This window comes from Suricata suricatta, chromosome X (genome assembly GCF_006229205.1).
Source record: "Suricata suricatta isolate VVHF042 chromosome X, meerkat_22Aug2017_6uvM2_HiC, whole genome shotgun sequence".
Classification (NCBI taxonomy): domain Eukaryota; kingdom Metazoa; phylum Chordata; class Mammalia; order Carnivora; family Herpestidae; genus Suricata; species Suricata suricatta.
The window spans coordinates 53,867,062-53,889,724 of NC_043717.1; the positions used below are offsets into that span (position 1 = coordinate 53,867,062).

At 37.1% G+C, this 22,663-nt stretch overlaps 1 non-coding gene across 1 annotated transcript; it reads right to left on the reverse strand.

The window, feature by feature from the left end:
• Positions 1 to 22,342: 22,342 nt before the first annotated feature.
• On the reverse strand, positions 22,343 to 22,446 carry LOC115284448. Its single transcript, XR_003905202.1, has one exon. It is a non-coding gene; the product is annotated as a U6 spliceosomal RNA (small nuclear RNA).
• Between the last annotated feature and the right edge of the window lie 217 nt (positions 22,447 to 22,663).

A 22,663-nucleotide genomic window follows, 5' to 3' on the forward strand; every position in this document is an offset into this window, starting at 1 on the left:
TTGGGTAAATCCCTAGCAGTGCTATTGCTGGGTCATGGGGGAGTTCTATCGATAGTTTTTTGAGGAACCTCCACACTGTTTTCCAGAGCGGCTGCGCCAGTTTACATTCCCACCAACAGTGTAGGAGGGTGCCTGTTTCTCCACATCCTCGACAGCATCTATAGTCTCTTGATTTGTTCAGTTTAGCGACTCTGACTGGTGTGAGGTGGTATCTCAGTGTGGTTTTGCTTTGTATTTCCCTGATCTTGAGTGACACTGATCATTGTTTCATGTGCCTGTTGGCCATCTGGATGTCCTCTTTGGAGAAGTGTCTATTCAGGTCTTCTGCCCATTTCTTTACTGGATTATTCATTTTTCGTATATGGAGTTTAGTGAGCTCCTTGTATATTTTGGATACTAGAGAAATGGGCAAATTCTTAGAAACTCATGTACAACCAAAACTGAAACAAGAACAGCCAAGAAATCGAATCAGTAATCAAAAATCTCCCACGAAACAAAAGTCCACGGCCATATAGTTTTCCAGGGGCATTGTACTAGACATTTAAAGAAGAGGTAATACTGGGGTGCCTGGGTTGCTCAGTCAGTTAAGCATCTGACTTCGGCTTAGGTCATGATCTCATGGTTCATGAGTTTGAGCCCCACATCAGCCTCTATGCTGCTAGCTTGGAGCCTGGAAACTGCCTGGGATTCTGTGTCTCTCTCCCTCTCTGCCCCTCCCCAGCTTGTGGTCTGTGTCTCAAAAATAAATTATAAAACCACTTAAAAAAAACTAAAGAACAGTTAATACCTATTCTTCTCAAAGTGTTCCAAAAAATAGATATAGAAGGAAAACTTCCAAATTCAAGCATTACCTTGATTCCAAAACCACACAAGGACACCACTAAAAAGCAGGATTACAGGCCAATAACCCTGATGAACATGGATGCAGAAATTCTCAACAAGATATTAGCAAATCAAATTCAAGAGTACATTAAAAGAATTATTCGTCAGAGCACCTAGGTGACTCGGTTATGCGTCTGATTCTTGATTTCAGCTCATGACTTCATGATCTCATGGTTCATGAATTTGAGCCCTGTGTAGGAGGGCTTTGCACTGAACGTGGAGCCTGATTGTGATTCTCTGTCTCCCTCTCTCTCTGCCCTTCTCCCACTTTATCTTTTAATAAATACATAAACTTAATAAAAATAATTATTCATCATGATCAAGTGGGATTTATTTCTTGGCTGCCGAGCTGGTTCAATATCCACAAATCAATGTGATACACCCCATTAATAAAAGAAAGAATAAGAATCACATGATCCTCTCAATAGTTGCAGAAAAAGCATTACACAAAACACAGCATCCATTCTTCAGAAAAACCCTCAACAAAGTAAGGATAGATGGAACATACCTCAACATCATAAAGGCCATATACAAAAGACATACATCTAATATCCTCAAAGGGAAAATCCTGAGAGCCTTTCCTCTACAGTGAGGAATAAGACAAGGATGTCCACTCTTACCATTGCTATTTAACACAGTACTGGAAGGCTTAGCCTCAGGAATCAGACATCAAAAAGAAATGAAAGGCATCCAGATTGGCAAGGAAGAAGTCAAACTTTCACTATTTGCAGACAACATGATATCCTATGTAAAAAACCTGAAAAACTCCACCAAAAAGTGCTTGAACTAATAAACGAATTCAGGAAAGTCTCAGGATATAAAGTCAACATGCAGAAATCTGTTGCATTTTTATAAACCAAAAAACAAAGCAGCATAAAAAGAAATCAAGGAGGGGTGCCTGGGTGGCTCAGTTGGTTGAGTGTCCGGCTTAGGCTCAGGTCATGATCTCTCGGCTCATGGGTTCGAGCCCCACATCAGGTTCTGTGCTGACAGCTAGCTCAGAGCCTGGAGCCTGTCTTCAGATTCTGTGTCTCCCTCTCTCTCTGAGCCCCGCCCCCTGCTGATGCTCACGTGCGCGCGCGCTCTCTCTGTCTCTCAAAAATAAATAAAATATGTTGAAAAATTAAAAAAAAGAAATCAAGGAATCCATCCCATTTGCAACTGCACCAAAAATAATAAGATACTGAGGAATAAACCTCACTAAAGAGGTAAAAGATCTATACTCTGCAAACTATACAATACTTACAAAAGAAATTGAAGAGAACACAAATAAGTCGAAATGCATTCCATGCTTGTGGATTGGAAGTAGAAACATTGTTAAAATGTCTATACTACCCAAAGCAATCTACATATTTAATGTAATCCCTACCCAAAACACCACCAATATTTTTCACAGAGCTAAAACAAACAATGGTAATATTTGTATGGAACTACAAAAGACCGCAAATAGTCAAAGCAACCCTGAAAAAGAAAACAAAAGTGGGGGCATCACTGTTTAAGATTTCAAGTTATATTACAAAGTGATAGATATCAAGTAAGTATGGTACTCATGAAAACAGACACATGGATAAGTGGAACAGAATAGAAAACCCAGAAATGGACCCACAATATATGGTCACCTCATCTTTGTCCAATCTCTTCAGCAAATGGTGTTGGGAAAACTGGACGGTGAAATGCAGAATAATGAAAATGGATCACTTTCTTACACCATACACAAAAATAAATTCAAGATGGATGAAAGACCTAAATGTGAGACAGGAAACCATCAAAATCCTAGAGAATACCAACAGCAACCTCTTTGTCCTTGGCCATAGGAACTTCTTACTAGACACATCGCTGAAGGCATTGGAATGAAAGCAAACACGAATTATTGGAACTTCATCAAGATAAAAAGCTTCTGTACATCAAAGGAAATGATCAACAAAACTAAAATGCAGCCTATAGAATGTGAGAAGATATTTGCAAATGATATATCTGATAAAGGGTTAGTATCCAAAATCTATAAAGAACTTCCCAAACGGAACATCCAAAAAACAAATAACCCAGCTAAGAAATGAGCAGAAGACATGAACAGACACTTTTCCAAAGAAGTCATCTAGATGGCTAACAGACACATGAAAAAGATGCTCAACATAATTCATCATCAGGGAAATACAAATCAAAATGACAATGAGATAGCACCTCACACCTGTCCAGAATGGCTAAAATTAAGAACACAAGAAACAACAGATGTTGGCAAGGATGCAGAGAAAGGGGAACCTGTTGTACTGTTGGTGGAAATGCAAACTGGTCCAGCCATTCTGGAGAACAGTATTGAGGTTCCTTAAGAAACTGAAAATAGAACTACCCACAATCAGCAATTGCAGTATTAGGTATTTACCCAAGGATACAAAAATACAGATTTGAAGGGGCACATGCACCCCGATGTTTATAGCAGTATTATCAACAATAGCCAAACTATGGAGGGAGTCGAAATGTCCATCAACTGATGAATGGATAAAGAAGATGTGATACACACACACACAGGAATATTACTCAGCCATCAAAAAGAATGAAATATTTTCATTTGCAAAGACACTGATGGAGCTAGAATGCATCTGCCAAGATAAATAAGTCAATCAAAGAAAGACAAATGCCATATGATTTCACTTATATGTGAAATTTAAGAAATAAGAAAGATGAACAAATCGGAAGTGGGGAAAAGGAGGAGAGAGGGAAACAATCTAAAAGAAACTCTTAATGATAGAGAAAAAACTGAGAGTTGAATGAAGAAGTTGGGTAGGGTGGATTAGATGGATGATGGGTATTAATGAGTGCACTTGTTATGATGAGCACTGGATATTGTATGTAAGTGATGAATCACTGAATCCTACTCCTGAAACCAATATTTTACAGTATGTTAACTAATTAAAATTTAAAGGCACCTGGATGGCTCAGTCGGTTAAGTGTCCAACTTCAGCTCAGGTCATGATCTCACGGTTCATGATTTTGAGCCTTGCATCAGGCTCTGTGCTGACAGATTAGAGCCCAGAGACTGCTTGGGATTCTGTGTCTCCCTCTTTCTCTGCCCCTCTTCTGCTCATGCTCTGTGTCTCTCAAAAATAAATAAACATTAAAAATTTTAAAAAGTAAAAAAATATAAAAAAGAAGAAATGAAAGATGTGTTCTATATATAATGGACTATTACACAACCATAAAAATGGATGAGATTATTCCATTTTCTACATAGATGGATCTAATGTTTATTATGCTAAGTGAACTAAGTTACCAAGACTAAGTCAACAAGAGAACAGCAAATCCCATATGATTTCACTTATATGTGGATTCTAAAAACAAAAACAAATGAATAAACAAATGAAAGGTAGAATCAGTCCTGTAAATACAGAGAACAAAGTGATGGTTGCTAGATGGCAGCAGAGTGGGGGAATGGGTAAAATTGGTGAAGGGGTGTGGAAGATTATAAGCTTGTAGTTATGGAAGGAATGACATGGAAATAGAAGGAACAGCATAAGGAATATAATCAATGATATTGTAATATCCTTGTATGGTAACAGATGGTAGCAACAATTATGATGAGTATAGTGCAATGTTTAAACTTGTTGAATCTCTATGTTGTACATCTGAATGTAATGTAACATTGTGTGTCAGCTACACTCAAGTTTAAAAAAATTGATAATCTCAAGAGGTACAGAAAAAACATTTCACAAAATACAACATCCATTTATGATAAAAATTCTCATCAAAGTGGGCTTAAAGGAAACACACCTCAACATAATAAATGCCGCATATGAAAAACCCACAGCTAACTTACTCAATGAAGAAAAACTGACAGTTTCTCTTCTAAGATCAAGGACAAGTATATCCTCTCTCATCACTTTCATTCAACATAATAATGGAAGTCCTAGCCACAGAAATCAGAAGAAAAAGAAATAAAACACATCCAAATTGCCAACGAAGAAATTAAACCTTTCTTTGCAAATGACATGATACCATATATAGAAAACCATAAAGACCACATTTAAAAAAAAAACTATTACAACTGGAGATGATGGCAGAGTAGAAGGACCCTAAGCTCACCTCATCCCATAAATACACCTAAATAACAGTCACATCAGTACAACTAATCCAAAAAATTATGTGAAGACTAGAAGAACAGACTATCCACAGTTAAACAGAGAGAGGAGGCCACATCAAAAACTGTAAGAGGAGTAGAGACCTGGTCTGAAACTAAACTACCAGCAGGACTAATCACAAATAAGAGTGACAGCACAAGCACAGATAAAGAGGGGAACAGTTCTCACCCCAGGCACCCCACACATGGGAGACCTGCACTGAGAAGATGAGTACCCATAATATTTTGCTTTGAAAATTAATGGGGCTTAATTTTATAATTTTTTGAATTGGTGGGGCTTAAACTCATTACTTTAAAAATCAGCAGGTGCAGCTCTGGAAGATACTGTGCGAAGTAAGAAGAGTCCCCACCCTTACAGAGACAACATAACAAACAACCTCACGAAGACACAGCGTAGAAGAATCAGTTTGAAAAACACTTAAGGTATACAAGAAGGATATTTATTCAGTAAATTCAGAAAGTGTGCTGGAGAGACAGTAATACTCATTAAATTTCTCTAAGAGAAATGGCACCATTTCTCTCCCCTCACCAATCTAGATACCCAGATATCTGCTGACGCCAGAATGAACACTCTGCACAGCATGTTAAAACAGCATGCTCAGGCCCATCTTCTCCTATAGATCTACCACATCCAACCTGACCTACTTAGCAGGAACCCCTCCAAAGTAGCACCTGGCCTATCTCATTCTGCAAGCAGGCCAGATAGTGACCAGTACCACTCCAAAGTGACTCTTGCCCTGTTGAGAGTGGAAGATAATTACACATCAGCTCAACTACAGTCCTACTAGTGGGCTGGAGGCAGACATATGATCAGACTGCTGGCCTTGCCCACAAACAAAAGTCTCACAAAAGGCAGTACAAAAAGAAAGCCCTGTAGTTCTGGGTCACTGCAAACCCAACAGGTAGACTGCAGGCAGACGTTTGATACTGCAGGCCCCACTCACCAATTAGAGCTTCTCGGGGATGATCACAGGAAGAGTGTTTTGCAGTTCAGTGCAGTCACAACATTGGCAGTGGGCTGAGGGAAGGTATCTGATTAATTCAACTAAAAGACTAAGGTGAGGTTTTTGGGTTAAGATAGCAGAGAAGTGGGGCGCCTGGGTGGCTCAGTGGGTTAAACATCAGGCTTTGGCTCAGGTCATGATCTCATAGTTTGTGAGTTAGAGCTCTGCTTCAGGCGAGCCCTGTTTCTCTTTCTCTTCTGTCTTGGCCTTTTGCTCACTGTACCCTCTCTCTCATAAAGAACAACAACAATAACAATGAAAGAGTAAAAAACAAAAAGGATGGCAGAGTAGTATGGAGTCTGTGAGTTTGTCTTGTCCCTGAAACACAGCTAGATCAGCATTAAACTATTTTGAACACCTAGGAAATTGATCTGAAGTTTAAAGCAACAATCTGCATAATTTGAGCCACAGAACTTGGCAGGTATGTGGTGTGGAGAGGGGAATTGGGGGAGAAAAACCTCTGAGCCATGGAGCTGTGGAGGGTGGGGAGCTATTTTCTCGGAGAAAGAACAGAGAGAGAAAGGGGGAGAATGCAGTGTTTCAGTATTGTAGAAGAAAAGCCCCCCCCCCCCCCCCCACCAAAGTAGCTGGAGAAAAAGAGGAAGAGTGAAAACATTTGCAGGGGACTAGACAAGAAATATGTTCTCCAAAACCATTAATGGGGAGAAAGGACAGTATTTCAATACTACCAGGATTCTATAAACAGTGGAGCACAGAGCTGGAAGGTTCGGAGCTCAGTGTCTGGCAGTGCTCTGGTGAGGAAGTAGAGCAAATCCTAGGAGCAGGGAGCATGGTCTGCATGGTCTATGTACCACATGGGGAGAAGTGGTTCCCCTGATTGGAGTTCATTTAGTAGAGGCCATATGGCCTCCTCATGGGCAAAGGTCTCAGTGGACCCTGGAGGATGGCCATATTTGCTAGTATTGGGAGAAAGATGCCAGAGTGTGGCAAATCCTGGCACTGGCTGTGTTGTGATTTGCCATAAACTCTGAACCTCTGCCAATGCATGATCACACGAACATTTTTTGACACAAGCTGGCACCTGGCCATTGCTCGTTGAGACTCTGCCCAAGAGAATCACCATAGTTCCAGGTCGCAGCGGTCTCTAAAGTGTAGGGTTTTGAAATATAGTCCAGTCTGAGATAAAACTCTGGAGGGAGGTGCCACCTGGCAGACGGACAGCTTGGACACGGACAGGGTAAAGGCAGGGAGCTGACAAAGCCCTGAGATATAGGAGGGGTGTTTGATCACAGGATGGCGAGAGTACAAAATTCCTGGGCCAGATTTCAGGGAGCTGGGTGAAGCTATTTTCACTTTGAGCACACACATGCACACATATGAAAGCACACACACACAGATCCACCCCAGTAAGCTAAACAGCACCACCTAGTGGAGAATAGAACTGTTAACACCAAGCCTTGCCCAATTGTACCCTCTAGGCACATCACAAATCCCTCCACCTACTTAGTCTACAGATTATAGTGTGCTTCAAAGTTTCAGTTCTGGGGGATACTGAATGTAACCACATTTGGGTTTCATTTTGTTTGCTGGTTCATTTGTTTGTTTTCTTTGCTCCTATTTTTGCCTAAAGTGTTTTCCCTTCTTTTCTTTCTTTTTCTTGGATACAGAAACAGCAAATTCTTTTTTATTTTTTAATTTTACTCTATTTTATTTTGCTTATTTTATTCTATTATTTTAAATTTTTCTTAACTTTTTTCCTTTTTCTTTTTCCTCAATTCTATCAAGCTTCTTTCTTTTTTAAAGAGATGATTTAAAAAATTTTAATGTTTATATTTGAGAGAGAGAGACAGAGTGCAAGCAGGGGAGGGGCAGAAAGACAGAGACAGAGAGATAGAGAGAGACGGAGGGATACACAGAATCTGAAGCAGGCTAGAGGCTCTGAGCTGTCAGCACAGCATGTGATACCAGGCTCAAACCCATGAGCTATGAGATCATGACTTGAGTTGAAATAGGAAGCTTAACTGACTGAGCCTCCCAGGTGCCCTTCTATCAAGCTTCTTTCAACAAGCAGACCAAAACACACGAAGGATCTAGCTTCTTTTATTTGATTTTTTGTTTGTTTTTAATTTTAATTTTTTATTTTATTAATTTTTTCCTCAAAAATGACAAGACAGAGAAACTCACTCCAAAAGATAGAACAGGAAGAAATGATGGGCAAGGACTTAATCAACACAAATATAAGTAAGATGTCTGAAATATAATTTAGAACCATGATGATAAGAATACTAGCTGGGGTTGCAAGAAGCATAGAAGACACCAGAGAATCCCTTTCTGCAGAGATAAAAGAAGTAAAATATAGTCAGGCCAAAATTGAAAACGCTATAACTGAGATGCAGTCTCGAATGCATGCCATGATGGCAAGGATGGACAAAGTAGAGCAGTGAATCAGTGATATAGAGGATAAAATTATGGAGAAGAAGGAAACAGAAATAAGAGGGAAGCAAAAGCAAAAGATTATGATGCAAGACTTAGAGAACTCAGTGACTTATTAAAAGTAATAACATTCAAATCATAGTCCCAGAAGATAAAGAGAGAGAAAAAGGGGCAGAAGGTTTATGTAACCAAATATTATAGCTCAAAATTTCCCTAATCTGGGGAAGGACACAGACATCAAAATACAAAAAGCACAATGATCTCCCATCAGATTCAACAAAAACCAACCCTCACCAAGGGTTACCATAGTCAAATTCACAAAATAAACAGGAAAGAATTATGAAAGCAGGAGGGGGAAAAAGTCCTTAAATTTATAAAGGAAGACAGATGATTTTCACAGCAGATAAAAACTTGGCAGGCGAGAAAGGAGTGGCAGGATATATTCAATGTGCTGAATCAGAAAATATGCAGCCAAGAATTCTTTATCCAGCAAATCTGTCATTCAATAGAGAAGGAGAGATAAAGAGTTTCCCAGACAAAAACTAATGGAATTCGCGACCACTTAATCATCCCTGCAAGAAATTTTAAGGGGACTCTTTGGAGTAAAAACAAAACATACCAAAGCAACAAAAACTAGAAAGGACCAGAGAACATCACCATAAACATCAACCCTACTGGCAACACAATGGCACTAAATTTATATCTTTAAATAATCTCTAAATGTAAATTGACGATATGTTCCAATCAAAAGACATAGGGTATTCAGAATGCATAAAAAAAAAAAGACCCATCTATATGCTGCCTACAAGAGACTCATTATAGGGGTGGCTGGGTGGCTCAGTCAGTTAGGCGTCTGGCTTTGGCTCAGGTCATGATCTCATAGTTTGTGGGTTTGAGACCCACATCGGGTTCTGTGCTGACAGCTAGCTCAGAGCCTGGAGCCTGCTTCGGATTCTGTGTCTCTCTCTCTCTCTCTCTCTCTGACCCTCCCCTGCTCATGCTCTCTCTCTCTGTCTCTCAAAAATAAATTAAGAAAAAAGATCTTTAGAATCTAAATTTTAAAAAAAGAGAGACTCATTTTAGACCTAAAGATCCTTGCAGATTGAAAGTTAGGGGATGGAGAACTACCTATCATGCTAATGGATATTAAAAGAAAGCCAGAGTAGCCATACTTATGTCAAATTAGATTTTAAGTAAAAGCTGTAACAAGAGGTGAAAAGGGGCACTATATCATAATGAAGGGGTCTATCCACCAAGAAGATCTAATAATGATAAATATGCCCCCAATGTGAAGGCACCTGAATATATAAATGAATTAATCACAAACATAAAGACATTCAGTGATAATAATATCAAAATATCAAAATAATATCAAAGTAAGAGACCTTTAATATCCCATGTACAGCAATGGACAGATCATCTAAGCTGAAAATCAACAAGGAAACAATGACTCACTGGACCCAATGGACTTAACAGATATGTACAGAACATATCATCCCAAAGCAGCAGAATACACATTTTACTTAAGTGCACATGGAGCATTCTCCAGAATAGATCATATACTGGGTCACAAATCAATTTTCAACAAGTACAAAATGGTAAAGATCATACCATGCATATTTTTGGGTCACAACGCTATGAAACTTGAAATCAACTGCAAAAAAATTTTTTGGAAAGACCACAAGTACTTGGAGATTAAAGGACATCCTACTGGGGCACTGGGGTGGATCAATCAGTTGAGTGTCTGACTTGAGTTCAGGTCATGATCTTGCAGTATGTGAGTTCAAGCCCCATGCTTTCAGTGCACAGGCTGCTTTGGAACTTCTGTTGCCATCTCTGTCCCTCCCCTACTTGTGTTCTCTCTCTCAAAAATAAATAAAACATAAGTACATAGCAACCCAGACCTTCCTAAAAAAGGAAGAAAGGTCTCAAACATACAACCTAACCTTACACATAAAGGAGCTGGAAAAAGAAGAGCAAAGCCCAAATCAGCAGAAGAAGGGAAATAAGACTAAAACAGAAATCAGTGATATATAAAAAAAAAAAATAGTAGAAGACATCAATAGAAACAGGAGCCGGTTCTTTGAAAGAAAACAAAATTGATAACCACCTGGCCAGATTTATCAAAAGGAAAAGGAAAAGACCCACATAAATGAAATCAGGAATGAAAGAGGAGAGTTACAATAAACACCACAGAAATACATACAACAGTAAGAGAATATTATGCGCAATTATATGCCAATCAATTGGGCAATCTGGAAGAAATGGAAAAATTCCTAGAAACATATAAACTACCAAAACCGAAACAGGAAGAAATAGATTTGTAAAGACCCATAACCAGTAAAGAAATTGAATCAGTAATCAGAAATCTCTCAACAATGAAGAGTCCAGGCCCGGATGGCTTTCCAGGGGAATTCTAACAAACATTTAAGGAAGAGTTAATACATATTCTTTTGGAGCTGTTCCAAAATACAGAAATGGAAGGAAAACCCAAAATCATTCTATGAGGCCAGCATTACCTTGATTCCACAACCAGATAATGACCTCACTAAAAAGGAGAACTACAGACCAATTTCCCTTATGCACATGGATGCAATAATTCTCAACAAGATACTAGCAAACTGAATCCAACAACACATTAAAAGAATTATTCACCATGATCAAGTGGGATTTATTTCTGGGCTTCAGGGCTGGTTCAATATCCAAAAACCAGTCATGGTGACACAACACATTAATAAAAGAAAGGATAAGAATCACATGATCCTCTCAATAAATACAGAGAAAGCACTTGACAAAATACATCATCCTTTCTTGATAAAAAGCTTCAAGTAAGTAGGGACAGAAGGAAAATACCTGAAGATCATACAGGCCATATAGGAAAGACACACAGCAAATATCATCCTCAATGGGGAAAAACAGAGCTTTCCCCCTAAGGTCAGGTACATGACAAGGATATCCACTCCCACCACTGTTATTCAACATAGTATTGGAAGTCTTAGCCTCTGCAATCAGACGACAAAAAGAAATAAAAGACATCCAAATTTTCAAGGAAAAATTCTAACATTCATTATTCGCAGATGACAGGACTGGAAAACTTGAAAGACTACACATACACACACGCACGTACACACACACACACATACACACACACAACCTGCTAGAACTGATGCATGAATTCATCTACGTCACAAGATATAAAACCAATGTGCAGAAATGGTTACATTTCTATACACCTGTAATGAAGCATCAGAAAGAGAAGTTAAGGAATCGATCCCATTTACAGTTGCACCAAAAACCATAAAATACCTAGGAATAAGCCTAATGAAAGAGGTAAAAGATCTACACACCGGAAACTATAGTTTATGAAACAATTTTAAAAATTTTTTTACATTTACTTATTTTTGAGAGATAGAGTGTGAACAGAGGAGGGGCAGAGAGAAAGAGACAGAATCTGAAGCAGGCATCAGTCTCTGAGCTAGCAGTCAGCACAGAGCCTGACATGGGGCTTGAACCCATGAACCGTGAGATCATGACCTGAGCTAAAGTCGGACACTCAAGTGACTGAGCCACCTATGCACCCCATTAACAATTTGAAGAAGGCACAAGGAAATGGAAAAACATCCCATGTTCATGGATTGGAAGAACAAATATTGTTAAAATATTGATACTACCCAAAGCAATCTACACATTCCATGCAATCACTATCAAAATAACACCAGCATTCTTCACAGAGCTAGAATAAACAATCCTAAAATTTGTATGGAACCAGAAAAGACCGTGAATAGCCCAAGTAATGTTGGAAAATAAAACTAAAACTGGAGGCATTCACAATTCTAGACTTCAAGCTATATCAGAAAGTTGTAATCATCAAGACAATATAGCACTGGCACAACAACAGATACAATGGAATGGAATAGAGAACCCAGAAATGTACCCACAAATGTATGGCTACTTAATCTTTACCAAAGCAGGAAAGAGTATCCAACAGGAAAAAACCAGTCTCTTCAGTAAATGATGTTGGGAAAACTGGACAACGATATGCAGAAAAATGAGCCTTGACCACTTTGTTACACCATACACAAAAAGAAACACAAAATGGATGAAGGACCTAAATGTGAGACAGGAAACCACCAAATCCCTAGAGGAGAATGTAGGAAACAGCTTCCTTGACCTCAACCGCTGCAATTTCCTACTCGACACATCCCCAAAGGCAAGGGAATCAAGAGCAAAATGAACTATTGGGACCTCATCAAGATAAAAAGCTTCTGCACATCGAAGGAAACAATCAACAAAACTAAAAAGCAACAGACAGAATGGGAGAAGATACTTGCAAATGACATACCAGATAAAGGGTTAGTATCCAAAAGCTATGAAGAACTTATCAAACTCAACACCAAAAAATGAAGAAGAAATGGGAAAAAGACATGAATAGACACTTCTCCAAAGAAGACATCCAGATCGCTAACAGACATGAAAAAATGCTCAACATCACTCACCATCAGGGAAATACAAATCAAAACGACAATGAGATACCAACTCACACCTGTCAGAACCTGCTAAAATTAACAACTCAGGAAACATGAGATGTTGGTGAGGATGCAGAGAAAGGGGAACACTTTTGCAGTGCTGATGGGAATGCAAACTGGTGCAGCTACTCTGGAAAACAGTGTGGATGTTCCTCAAAAAAATAAAAATAGAGCTACCCTATGACCCAGCAATTGCACTACTAGGTATGTATCCAAAGAATACAAAAATGTTGATTCTAAAGGGCACATGCACTGTAGTGTTTATTACAGCACTATCAACAATAGCCAAATTATGGAAAGAGCCCAAAAGTGCATTGACTGACAAATAAAGGAGATGTGGTGTGTATATATACCCAATGAAATATTACTCGGGGATCAAAAAGAATGAAGTCTTGCCATTTGCAACAACATAGTTGGAACGAGAGTGTATTATGCTAAGTGAAATTAGTCAGTGAAAGATAAATATATGATTTCATTCATATGTGGAATTAGGGAAACAAAACAGATGAACAGAGGGAAGGGAAGGAAAAATCAGGTAAAAATAGTGAGGCAAACCATAAGAGACTCTTAAATACAGAGAAGAAACTAAGGGTTGCTGGAGTGGTATTGGGTGGAGGATGGGCTAAACAGGTGATGGGCACTAAGGAGGGTACATGTTGAGATCAGCACTTAGTATTATATGTAAGTGATGAATCATTAAATTCTACTCCTGAAACCATTTAAAAAAGATTTTAAAAACCTTAAATGGCTAGTGTAAATAAGACCTTCTAGATTAGGTTATAATCAATATCTGCCATGGATAGGTCAAGGTAAACTAATCAACAGAGCTAAATTTTATGCTGATTACCAGTTTTTGTTCTTTTATGAGGTTTGATTTTTCAACTCTTTCCATTTTTTTAACTTCCTCATGTATTAATATAATAAATTTCTATGATCTGAATTAAGTTTTAGATGTTGGCATCCCAAAAGAACTGTAAAATGCATGCATGGATCATATAAAGTGCAAATATCTGTTTTTTGAAAGCTAGAAACATATCACTGTTCTTTTATCCCAAATTTTTATTTGGACATAATTTTTAAATTTTTCAACATTTTTATAGTTTTTGATTTATTTGTATTTTCTATTTCCTGAGTCAATTTTTATCTTTTATATATTTAGAAAAAATCACTAACCTATCGAGATATCAAATTAATTAGCCTGTATGTAGACATAGAATTTCCTTAAGATACTCCAAATCTCCTTTACATATCTTGGAAATGTTCACACACATATCCTTTTAAGTTAAAACATTGTAAGATTTGAAAAAAAAAAAGACCAAGGTGACACCAGACTAGACTCTTAACAATGCATATATCAAAACCTCCCAGGGCGCCCAGGTGGCTCAGTTGGTTAGGCCTCCGACTTCAGCTCACGTCATGATCTCAGAGTTCGTGGGTTTGAGCCCCACATTGGGCTCTGTGCTGACAGCTTAGAGCCTGGAGCTGTTTTGGATTCTTTCTTTCCGTCCCCCTTCTCACAGTCTGCACTCTGTCTCTCTCTCAAAAATTAATAAACATTAGAAAAAAACTCTCCCCACAATAGGCCAAAGGGGTCATGGCAACTGACTCTTCTGAAGCCAAACATACCTCAATCACAACAATAGGGTGCACAAAACACATAATATACACACCTGAAGGCCAATCCTGGTAAACATGGGGCATTGCACTACAGGGCACTACAGGACCTCTTCTTCACAAGGCCACTACTTACAGGATCAAGAGATGTAGCTCACTTTCCTAATATTTACAAATCAAGAGTTATACAACATGAGACTGAGGTATATATCCCAAATAAAGAATAGGACAAAACAACAGAAAAGAGTTAAATGAAATGAAGATAAGCAATATGCTTGATAGAGAATTCAAAATAAATTGTCACAAAAGTGCTCAATGAACTTGAGAAAATAGTGGAAAATCTCAGTGAAAACTTCAATAAAGGTATGGAAAATATTAAAAAATATCCAATCAGAGATGAAAACCTCAATAACTGAAATTAAAAATACACTAAAGAAAATAAATATTTGACTAGAGAAAGCAGAAGAATGCATCAGTATCCTGGAAGACAAAATAATGGAAACCAACCAAGCTGAAAAATCAAAAAGAATAATAGAAAGATGAGAAAAGCTTATGGGAACTCAAGAGGATCATTATGCATAATTTTTGTATCATAGGGATGCCAAAGGGAGAAGAAAGATAAAGGAGGGAAGAAAAGTTATTTGAAGAAATAATAGCTATATCATCCCTAATCTGGTGTAGGAAACAACACGAGATCTAGGAGGCACAGAGAACCCCCAACAAAATCAATGCAAGGAGTTCAACAAGAAGACACATAATAATTAAAAATTTTAAAGTAGTGATAAAGAGAGACATTTAAAAGTAGCAACAGAAAAGAAAACATATAAGGGAAATCACCTAAGACTTCTGGGGGATTTTTCAGCAGACACTTTGCAGGCCAGAAGACAGTAGCATGAGATATTATTCATAGTGCTGAAAAGGAAAAATCTGCCTCTAAAAATACTCTATCCAGCAAGGCTATAATTCAGAATAGAGGAGAGATAAAGAGTTTCTCAGGTAAATAAAAGCTAAAGGAGTTCATGAGTACTAAAACAACCGTACAAGAAATGGTAAAGGGTAATCTTAGGGTGGAAAAGAAAAACCATAAGTAAAAGGAAAGTAGGAAGCACAAAAGCAGTAAAATTAAGTATGTCTGTAACAATCAATCAAGAAACTCACAAAACAAAATGGTGTGAAATATGACACCATGAACTTAAAACATGGGGAGAAGAGTAAAGAATGGGTTCAAACTTAAGTGACCATCAACTTAATATAGCTGCTATATGCTGCAGATGTTATATACAAACCATAGTCATGATAACCATAAATCAAAAACCAGTTATAGAGATACAAAAACTAAAGAGAAAGGATGAGTATATTTCTAAACAAAGCCAACCTATGATGAAAGAAGAGAGCAAGGGAAGAAAGGAACATAGAACTACAAAAAAAATCAAATGGCAATAAATACATACCTGTCAATAATTACTTACAATATAAAAGGACTAAATGCTCCAATAAAAGACATAAAGTGACCGACTGGATTAAAAAAAAACTAATTTATGTACTGTCTAAAAGAGACTAATTTCTGACCTAAAGACACATGTAGATTGAAAGTGAGGGGATGCAGAAACATTTATCATGCAAATGGATGTGAAAAGAAAACCAGATAGCAATACTTATATCAGACAAAGTATACTTTAGAACAAACTATATTTTAAAATGAGATAAAGAAGGAAACTATATAATAACAAAGGAAACAATCCAAGAAGAAGACATAACAATTGTAAATATTTATGCACACAACATGGAAACACCCAAATACATAAAACAGTTAATAAGAAACATAAAGGAACCAATTAATAGCAATACAATAATAGTCAGGGACTTTAACACCCAATTTACATCAATGGACAGATAATCTAAACAGAAAATAAGCAAGGGAACAGTGGCTTTGAATGACACACTGGACCAGATGGATATAACTGATATATTCAGAACTTTCCATCCCAAAGCAGCAGAATACACATTCTTTTCAAGTGCACACAGAACACTGTCCAGAATATATCATATATTAGCCCACAAAACAAGTCTCAGCAAATTCAGAATACCACTAAACAATGAATGGGTCAACCAGAAAATCAAGAAGAAAAAAAAACAGAGACAAATGAAAATGAATACAAAAATTTCCAAAATTTTTGGGATGCAGCAAAAGTTGTTCTAAAAGGGAACTTTATAGAAATACAAATCTGCTTCAAGAAGCATGAAAAATCGCAAATAAACATCCTAATATGATACCTACATGAGATAGAAAAATAACAAACAAAACCCCAACCAGCAGAAGGAAAAATAAATAAATATTAGAGTAGAAATAAATGATATAGAAACTAAAAAACCAAAACAAGAGATCTATGAAACCACAACCTGATTCTTTGAAAAGACCAACAACACTGATAAACATCCAGCAAGATTCATTAAAAAATGGGAGAGTACTAAACAAAGTCAGAAATGATGAGAAATAACAACTGACACCAGAGAAAAACAAAAGATTATAAGAGAATATTATTGGAAAGTGTATGTCAAAAAGTTAGGTAACCTGGAAGAAATGGATAATTTACTAGAAACATAACATAGCAAAACTGAAGCAGGAAGAAAGATAAAATTTGAAGAGACAGATTACCGGCAATGAAATTGAATTAGTAATTTAAAAAAAAAAAAAGAAAAAAACAAAAAAAGTTTAGGATCAAACAGCTTCACAGGTGAATTCTAAATTTGAGAAGAGTTAATACTACTATTCTCAAACTTTTTCAAAAATTAGGAAAAGGAAAAATTGCAAATTCATTCTGTGAGGCCAGCATTACCCTGATACCAAAACCAGATAAAGACACCACACAAAAAGAGGACTCCAGGCCAGTATCATTGATGAACACACATGCACAAGTCAACATAATATTAGGAAACTGAATCCAATAATGCATTTAAAATATGATTGACCATAATGTAACCAGGATGCATGTGTGGTTCAGTATTCACAAATCAATGTGATACATCACATCAATCAAGCAAAGGATAAAAACCACATGATCATATCAATAAATCCAGAAAAGCATTTGACAAATACACCATCCATTAATGATCAAAACAACAACAACAACAACAACAACAAAAAACAACCCACCACAATAAAGTACATTTAGAGGAAACGTACCTTGACATAATAAAGGCCATATATGAAAAACCCACAGCTAGCGTCATAATCAATGGTGAAAAACTAACAACATTCTAAGGTTAGGAACAAGACAAAGAACATCACTCTCATTGCTTCTGCTTAACATTGTACTGAACGTCTTAGCCACAGCAAACAAGAAGAAAAAGAAATAAAAGACATCTAAGTTGGTAAGAAAGAAGTAAAACTGTCACTATTTGCAGATGATACGATACTATATTCAGAAAAATCCTAAAGACTCCACCTAAAAACTATTAAAATTGATAAATAAATTCAGTAAAGTCACAGGGTACAAAATTAATATATAGAAAATCATTATATTTCTATACTAATAATGAATCAACATAAAGAGAAATTAAGAAAACTATCCCTCTTACACAAAAAAAGAATAATATACCTAGGAATAAACTTAACCACAGAGTTGAAAGACCTGTACTCTGGAAACTCTAAAATATTGATAAAAGAAATTGAAGATGACAGCAAAAAATGGAAAGATATTCCATGCTCATGGATTGGAAGAAGAAATATTGTTAAAATGTCTATACTATCCAAAGCAATCTACACACTTAATGAAATCCCCATCAAAATACCAACAGCATTTTTCACAGAACTAGAAGAAACAACCCTAAAATTTGTATGGAATTACAAGTACTCTAAACAACCAAAGCAATATTTAAAAAGAAAAACATAACTGGAAGTATAATAATCGCAGATTTCAACTTATATAATAAAGCTATAATAATCAAAAGAATATGGTACTTGCACAAAATAGACCCATAGATCAATGGGATACAATAGAAATCTCTGGAGTAAACCAGTGATTATATGATTAATTCATCTTCAACAAAGGAGGCAAGAATATGCAATGGGAAATGAGAGTCCTTTCAACAAATGGTGCTGGGAAGACTGGACAGCAACACACAAAAGAATGACACTGGACTGCTTTCTTACAGCATATACAAAGTAAACTCAAAATAAATCCCACTGTGATGGGAAAGCAAACTGGTGTGCCACTATAGAAAGAAGTATGGAATCTCCTCAATAAGTTAAAAATAGTATCACCATATAATCCAGTAATTGAATGCCGGATATTTACACAAAGAACATGAAAACACTAAGTAAAAGGGGATATATCCACCCTTATGTTTATTGCAGCACAATTTACAGTAACCAAACTATGAAAGCAGCCCAAGTATCCATCAGTTGATGAATGGATAAAGAATGTGGCATATATATGTATGTAAGTATATATGGGATTAATATAAAATAATATATATTATGTTTATATTATATATAATATTATTCAGCTATAAAAAAGAATGAAATCCTGCCATTTGCAACAACATGGATGCTTCTAGAGAGCATAAAGCTAAGTGAAATAAGCCAGTCAGAGGGAGACAAATACCATTTGATTTCACTCATATGTGGAATTTCAGAAACAAAACAAATGAACAAAGGGAAAACAAAGAGAGACAAACCAAAAAGAAATAAAACAAAACAAAACCAGACTCTTAACTATAGAGAATAAACAGATGGTTAACAGAGGGCCCATGGGTTGGGGGATGGGGGAAGTAGGTGAAAGGGAAAGAGTCCACTAATCATCCAAAGAAGATATCCAGATGGCTAACAGACCCATGAAAAGATGCGCAACATTATTCATCATCATGGAAATACAAATCAAAACTACAATAAGATATCATCTTACACCTGTCAGAATGGCTAAAATTAACAAAACAAGCCACAACAGGCGTTGGCGAGGATGTGAAGAAAGTAAAACTCTCTTATACTGTTGGTGGGAATCCAAACTGGTGCAGCCACTGTGGAGACCAGTGTGGAGGTTCCTTGAAAAGTTAAAAATAGAACTACCCTATGACCCAGCAACTGTACAGTAGGTATTTACCCAAAGGATACAAAAATACTGATTCAAAGGGACACATGCACCATGATGTTTATAGCAGAATTATCAACAATAGCCAAACTAATGAAAGAGCCCAAATGTCCATTGACTGATGAATGGATAAAGAAGTTGTGGTACACACACACACATACACACTGGAATATTAGCCATAAAAAATGAAATCTTGCCATTTGCAATGAAATGGATGGAGCTAGAGTGTATTAAGCTACGTGAAATAAGTCAGTCAGATAAAGACAAATAGCATATGATTTCACTCATATGGTAATTTAAGAAACAAAACAGATGAACATATGGAAGGAAGGAAAGAAGAGAGGGAGAAAAACGTAAGAGAATATTAACTCTAGAGAACAGTGAGGGTTGCTGAGGAGAGCATCCATTGGATGCTCATGGGATAAATGGATGATGAGTATGTTTTCAATATAACTTATTGTCAAATTTGTTTCCATACAACAGCCAGTGCTCAGCCCAACAAGTGCCCTCCTCAATGCCCATCACCACTTTTCCCTTGTCCCCAAACCCCCTCAACCCTTAGTTTGTTCTCAGTATTTAAGAGTGTCTTAAGGTTTGCCTCCCTCTCTGTAACATTTTTTCCCCATTCCCCTCACCCATGAGCATCTGTTAAGTTTCTCAAGAACCACATATGAGTGAAAATATATGGTGTCTGTCTTTCTCTGCCTGACTTATTTCACTTAGCGTAATACCCTCCAGTTCCATCAATGTTGCTACAAATGGCCAGATTTCATTCTTTCTCATTGCCATGTAGTATTACATTGTATATATAAACCACATCTTCTTTATCCATTCATTGGTTGATGGACATTTAGGCTCTTTCCATGATTTGGCTATTGCTGAAAGTGCTGCTATGAACATTGGGATACATGAGCCCCTATGCATCAGCACTATTTTATCCCTTGGGTAAATTCCCAGCAATTCTATTGCTGGGTCACAAGGTAGTTCTATTTTTAATTTTTTGAGGAACTTCCACACTGTTTTCCAGAGCAGCTGCACCAGTTTGCATTCCCACCAACCGTGTAAGAGGGTGCCCATTTCTCAACATCCTCACTAGCATCTGTAGTCTCCTGATTTGTTCATTTTAGCCACTCTAACTGGCGTGATGTGGTATCTCAGTGTGGTTTTGATTTGTATTTGCCTGATGCTGAGTGACGCTGAGCACTGCTCCATGTGTCTATTGGCCATCTGGACGTCTTCTTTGGAGAAGTGTCTTTTCATGTCTTCTGCCAATTTACTAACTAGATTATTTGTTTTTCAGGTGTGGAATTCGGAGAGTTCCTTATAGATTTTTGATACTAGCCCTTTATCCTACATATCATTTGCAACTATCTTTTCACAGTCCGTCAGTTGCATATTAGTTTTATTGATTGTTTCCTTTGCTGTGCAGAAGCTTTTTATCTTGACGAGGTCCCAATAGTTCATTTTTGCTTTTGATTCCCTTGCCTTTGGAGATGTGTCAAATAAGAAATTGCTGTGGTTGAGGTCAAGGAGGTTGTTTACTATTTTCTCCTCTAGAGTTTTCGGTTTGATCGTTTCCTGTCTCACATTCAGGTTCTTCATCCATTTAGAGTATTACTGTGTATGGTGTAAAAAGTGGCTTAGTTTCATTATTTTGCATGTGGCTGTCCAGTTCTCCCAGCACCATTTGTTAAAGAGGCTGTCTTTTTTCCATTGGATACTCTTCCCTGCTTTGTCAAAGATTAGTTGGCCATACATTTGCGGGTCTAATTCTGGGTTATGTATTCTATTCCATTGGTCTATGTGTTTATTTCTGTGCCAACACCATACTGTCTTGATGACGACAGCTTTGTGGTAGATGCTAATGTCTGGGATTGTGATGCCTCCCATTTTGGTTTTCTTCTTCAATATTAATTTGGCTATTCGGAATCTCTTGTAGTTCCATACAAAATTTAGGATTGTTTGTTCTAGCTTTGAGAAGAATGCTGGTGCGATTTTTGATTGGGATTGCATTGAATGTGTGGATTCCTTTGGTTAGTATTTATATTTTAACAATATTTGTTCTTCCAATCCAAGAGCATGGAATGTTTTTCAATTTCTTTTTGTCTTCTTCAATTTCCTTCCCAAGTTTTCTATAGTTTTCAGCATACAGATCTTTTACATTTTTGGTTAGGTTTATTCCTAGGCATTTTATGGTTCTTTGTGCAAATGTGAATGCGATCAGTTTCTTGATTTCTCTTTCTGTTGCTTTATTATTGGTGTATAAAAATGCAACTGATTTCTATATGTTGATTTTGTATCCTGCGACTTTGCTGAATTCATGGATCAATTCTAGTAGGCTTCTGGTGGAGTCGGTCGGGTTTCCCATGTAGAGGATCATGTCATCTGTGAAAAGTGAAGTTTGACTTCATCTTTGCCGATTCTGATGCCTTTTATTTCCTTTTTTTGTCTGATTGCTGATGCTAGGACTTCCAGCACTATGTTTTTTTTTAATGTAACACTATTTTTTTTAACATATGCAATTATTTTCCATCATTTACAATACAGTAGTTACAATGACACTCCAAACAGAAAAGCAAAGTAAAAAAATCAAAACCCCAACTTCTATTTCATGTAATTAGACTTATACAGAAATTAGAAGGTTAAGTAACAACTAGTTAATCACCTAATTTCACAGCTATCTGAAGTGGCAATCGTTATAAAAATATGGAACGCTTCACGAATTTGCGTGTCATCCTCGCGCAGAGGCCATGCTAATCTCTGTATCGTTCCAATTTTAGTATATGTGCTGCCGAAGCGAGCACCCAGCATTATGTTAAACAACAGTGGTGAGAGTGGACATCTGTGTCCTGTTCCTGATCTCAGGGAGAAAGCTCTCAGTTTTTCCCCATTGAAGATGATACTGGCTGTGAGCTTTTCAAAAATGGCTTTTATGATGTTTAAGTAAGTTCCTTCTATCCTGACTTTCTTGAGGGTCTTTATTAAGAAACAATGCTGTACTTTGTCAAATGCTTTCTCTGC